This window comes from Urocitellus parryii, chromosome 5 (assembly GCF_045843805.1).
Source record: "Urocitellus parryii isolate mUroPar1 chromosome 5, mUroPar1.hap1, whole genome shotgun sequence".
Taxonomy (NCBI): domain Eukaryota; kingdom Metazoa; phylum Chordata; class Mammalia; order Rodentia; family Sciuridae; genus Urocitellus; species Urocitellus parryii.
The window spans coordinates 116706756-116712045 of NC_135535.1; the positions used below are offsets into that span (position 1 = coordinate 116706756).

The 5290-nt window shown below is 43.3% G+C and overlaps 1 pseudogene; it reads right to left on the reverse strand.

Annotated features, from left to right (window-relative positions):
- Positions 1 to 2353: 2353 nt before the first annotated feature.
- On the reverse strand, positions 2354 to 5290 carry LOC113198390 (replication protein A 32 kDa subunit-like; annotated as a pseudogene).

Sequence of the window (5290 nt, forward strand, 5' to 3'; positions counted from 1 at the left end):
AAACCATACCTCAGTTTTTTGTGTCCAGGGTCAGATCAACAGGGAGAAGCCAGCCCATAATTAATTCATCATAACCCCGTGAGGCACCAGGGCCCTTTTCTCAGCTTCATCCTGCTGTGTATATCTAGGGTATCCTAAATTTGCAACAAACACTAATGCTCCTGGACGTCCTTCAACTGGAGGGAACTTTCTGGTTCCAAACTACTTTTTTTTGTTGTTGTTGTTGTACCAGGGATTGAACTCAGGGGCACTCAACCACTGAGCCACATCCCAACCCTATTTTGTATTTTATTTAGAGACAGGGTCTCACTGAGTTGCTAAGCGCCTCACCGTTGCTGAGGCTAGCTTTGAACTTGTGATCCTCCGACTCAGCCTTCCTAGCCACTGGGATTACAGGCATGGGCCACCATGCCCAGCCCAAGCTACTCTTCTTAAATTGAATCTGCTGTCTTCTGACCTACACTCTTGGAGGCAGCACCTGTACTCCTAGTGGGACTGGTATAGACTCCTTCATAAACTCCCCATTAGCCAGGCACAGTGGTACACATGTGTAATCCCAGCAAATTGGGAGGCTGAGGCAGGAGGATTTCAAGTTTGAGACCAGCCTCAGCAAATTAGTGAGACCCTGTCTCAAAAAATAAGGACTAGGGAATGTAGCTCCATGGTAAAGTGCCCCTGGGTTCTGTCATGAGCAGTTATTATTGATTCAGTCAATAGTGCAGAATCAATCAAAGCTATTTTATTGATGCTCATCACACTTCAGACATACATCCTAATTCTAAGTCCTAATTGAGTCTACACCCATGGGTCCCAGAAGCTCACTTGTGACATGTCTTAATTCCAGGTCACTGGAACTCGATCTAGGCAGAAGGAGTCTGGTATGAGGGGACAACAGAGATGGGGGCCTCAGCCTCTCTGTCCAGATCCTGTTATTCCTGTGTCTGCCCTACCCCCAGCCCAGGAGAAGTCTGTGTTTTTAAGTCCTAGTTCAGGTGCTTGCAACTGAGGTGAGATTTGGGGTGTACGCCCTGGGTGTATACTTTTATATCATGTTAAGTCTACCTAAGTTCTGCAGTTCACATTACAGCCTGGGCCCAGTCTTTTATTCAACACACACATTAATAAATATAGGATTATTGACTGTTGATTATAATATTTCTGGTATTCACATCAGGTTCAATCCCCAGTTTATTTATTTTTTTTTAGAATTTTTTAATATTTATTTTTTAGTTGTCGGTGGACACAACATCTTTGTTTGTATGTGGTGCTGAGAATCAAACCCGGGCTGCACGCATGCCAGGCAAGCTCGCTACCGCTTAAGCCACATCCCCAGCCCCTCCACAGTTTAATAATACAAAAAAAAAATCAAACAAAAAACACCTCACCACCAGACCTAAGTTTCTTATTGTTAGAGAAGGGAAAGGGAGAAAAGAAGAATGGAGCACGGTGCGAAGGCTCACGCCTGTAATCCCAGTGGCTCAAAACACTGAGACAAGAGGATCACAGGTTTAAAGCCAGCCTTGGCAACTTAGTGAGGCCCTAAGCAACCCTAAGTGAGACCTTGTCTCTAAAAAAAAAAAAAAAAAAAAAAAAAACAGCTGGGGATGTGGCTCAATCATGAAGCACCCTTGGGTTCAATCCCTGGTACCAAAAAAACAAAAAACAACAACAACAAAAAAAAAAACAAGAATGGACTTCATGGTATCAGAGATTATCATTGTGAACTCATGGTTTGGCTGGTTGGCTTTCTTTCTTCCTTCCTTTCTTTCTTTTCTCTTGCAATAACAGACTTTTATTTAACATTTCTTCCTCTTATCTGTTCTATGATGCCAGCACCCTAAAACTCATGTTCACATAAACTCACTTTCAGCAGCAGACAAGGCAAGAAGGGGAAGAAAAGTGCAATTCTGAAAGTAACAACACAGAACCAAAGTGGGAAACACAGACAGAAGGCAGTGGGTTCCTTGGCCACAAACCTTCAGCCTGCTCATTGTCTCTGAATAGGAAACATTTCAAGAGCAGAAACTCCCAGGTGTTAAGAAACTGCCCAACTCTCTTGGAAGCATCTCTGTACTAATCCCATCTATCCTAGTGTCCTAATGAGCTTACTTAAGAAATTCCACACTGATTTACATCCCTGTCAATTGTCCATCTCCCTTTGAGCTTCAAAACCACAAAATTCAAAAAGAGAAAAGCAGTAAGTTTCAAGCCAGCTGAAACTTTTTTCAGATGAACTAAAGTTCCTTCAAGTTCCTTCCTTGAAGTCACTTGGCCAAACATATGCACAGCTGGAGGCAACAGACTGTGCAAACAGATCTAGCTGGAAATATCTCAGGTACCCAGTGAGATCCAGTTATTTAAATCCAGCATCTGTGGGTTTAAAGTGATCATCTTCCACAGTAGAATAATTGTGCCCCTTGTTCCTAAGAAAATCCACAACTTGGGGCTGGGGCTGTGGCTCAGCAGTAGAGTGCTGGTCTAGCACGTGTGAGGCCCTGGGTTCGATTCTCAGAACCACATAAAATAAATAAACAAAATAAAAGTATTGTGTACAACTAAAAAACAAATATTAAAAAAAGAAAAGAAAATCCACAATTTGCTTGATTGAAGCTATAAGCATGTGTTGGAGCTGGGTCCCGAGATTCTGAAAGTTCAATCCTTCAGGTCTGGGCAAGCCTTAATCAAATTCAGCACCTGGTTTGGGGCCTGGGTGAGGCCATTTGTTAGCATGAAGCTATTTCCATGGAAGCTTCCTGCTTCCCCCATTCCTGGATTGCTGAATAGATGCTTTCCCTTCTGAGGGCTGGCTCAGCACCATGTGCTTGTTGACTACCTCTAGGACATGTGTGGTAAATCCATTCATATCCTCTAGGGGCATGATCTTAAAGGCCCAGGATCTTTTTGTTCTGAAAGGACCTCAGGTGGCCAGCTACTTTCACATATGTTTCTGGAGGAACTACAGTATTTTCACCACTGGTGTCATCTGTGTCCACCCACTGATGAACATCCATGGGTGCAGCTGTCATGCATCTATTTTGTAAACAGTATTGGTTGGAGCCTTCTCTGCATGTCTGATTATTCCCACAATAGTGATTTGAAATTTCCACATTCCCAATTTTGAACACTTCATCAACCAGAGTAGCAGCAAGCAGCTGAGATATGGTACAGGGTACAATATGCTGGGCTTGGGCTCTTATTTCACATATTGGTCGTGATTTCTTTGGGAAAGAAGTCCAGAAAAGTTCTGGGCTGGTAGGCTCACTGAACACCTCAAAACCCCGCTGCTGCCACAGCACTGTTTCTCCTTTTCTGTGGCGCCACAAACTCCTCTCCTTCCTTCCCTCCCTCCCTCCCTTTCCTTTCTTTCTTTCTTTATTTCTTTTTTTTTTAATTGCTGAGGATGGAACCCAGGACCTCATGCATGCCAGGCAAGTGCTCTACCACTGAACTACATCCCCAGTCCCATGATGGTTTTCAATACACAGAGAAAGATGTAGCAACAGATGCATATGTACAAGTGCAAGTCATATTTTTTGGCGGTGGTGTTACCGCTGTTGACCGGTGACGAGTTCTTGCTCCCCGATGTTGAAGAATAACACCAAAGAAGCACGCCGAGGAAAGGTCAGAGTAGAAATTAGAAATTTATTAAAGGACAGAAGAAAAGACTTCTCCCGGAGGAAGAAGGGGACCCAAGAGGTGGAATCCAGTTAGCGGGCAATGTGTTCCCCTTTTATAGGTTTGGTGAGGGAATGTAGGTGGGAAGGGTTTGGGACAAAGGAGTAATCTGGTCATTTCCGAGTCAAGTTTGCTGTTCATTAACATTTCTTTGGGATGAGCTATCTCCAAATCTGTTGGGGGCTGTATCCTGGGCTTCATTAACATTTCTTTGGGATGGGCTGTCTTCGAATCTGTTGGGGGATGTTCATTAACATTTCTTCCAGGTGGACTTTGGCCTAGGGCCTTTTTGGAACTTTATTAACATTCCATGAGTTGTCCTGTTTTCCCTGAGTCATTCCCAGCATGGCCTCCATTTTAGATTTCACTCGATATTAGACCCGATTTACCTAACTACACTGACTACCTAACTTTAAATCTGGCTTCAGTGGGAGGGAGCAGTACCAGGGATTGAACTCAGAGAAACTGAGCCACATCTACAGCCCTATATTTTGTATTTTATTTAGAGACAGGTTGTTTGCTGAGGCTGGCTTTGAACTTGCAATCCTCCTGTCTCAGCCTCCTGAGCCACTGGGATTACAAGCATGCGCACCCAGCACAAGTCATATTTATTTAATTTGCTTATGTGTGTGCTTTAGACATTTGCCACAAACATTTAGCTCATTACTCTTCCCTACTTCATAAGGGCAGGGATATAGAGTGGCCCAACCACTCTCTGTGTTCTTTCCTCATCTCTTCTACCCAAATACAAAGCTCTGCATAAAAAAAAAAAAAAAAAAAAATCATTTAAGCATCTGGAATTAAAAATAAGACTGAGAAAAAAACTAAACAAAAACAAGATTATTATTTGTTGTTGGGGACCAAGTGGCTCATCCCTCATTCCTCAGATATTGTTTTAACTATCTCAGGAATTCCAAGTTCTGGGTGTAACAGAGGAACTTAATAATACCTAATCTTTTACATTCAAGCTTTCCAGCTTAGAAACTTTACCCTTTCACCTTCAGCAAGCAGTAGGCACCTTGGGTTGACTGGTCACTAAATAGCTCTGTGCTTCCTTCTCAATCTTCCAGCATCAAACTGCCCTTGGGGAAAGCACTATTCTGTCTCCCACTGGAGGAGAGGGCTGTTAAGTCCTCTGGTGTGGGGTTGAAGCCAGATTTAAAGTTAGGTAGTTAGTGTAGTTAGGTAAATCGGGTCTAATATCGAGAGAAATCTAAAATGGAGGCCATGCTGGGAATGACTCAGGGAAAACAGGACCATTCATGGAATGTTAATGAAGTTCTGTAGAGGTCCTAGGCCAAAGTCCACCTGGAAGAAGTATTAATGAATAGCCCCCAGCAGATTTGAAAATAGCCCATCACAAAGAAGTGATAATGAAGTCCTTCCTGCTCAGACCACTTCTTTGGCCCACCTGTGTCTCACCCCTCGGGCCTTCCAACCTACATTCCATCACTGAAAGAACTATAAAAAGGGGAGACAACTGCACTTCCACGGATTCCACCTTCTGGGTCCCCTTCTTCCTCCGGGAGAAGTCTTTTCTGCTGTCCTTTAATAAACTTCTAATTTCTACTCTGACCTTGCCTCGACGTGCTTCTTTGGTATTATTCTTCAACAT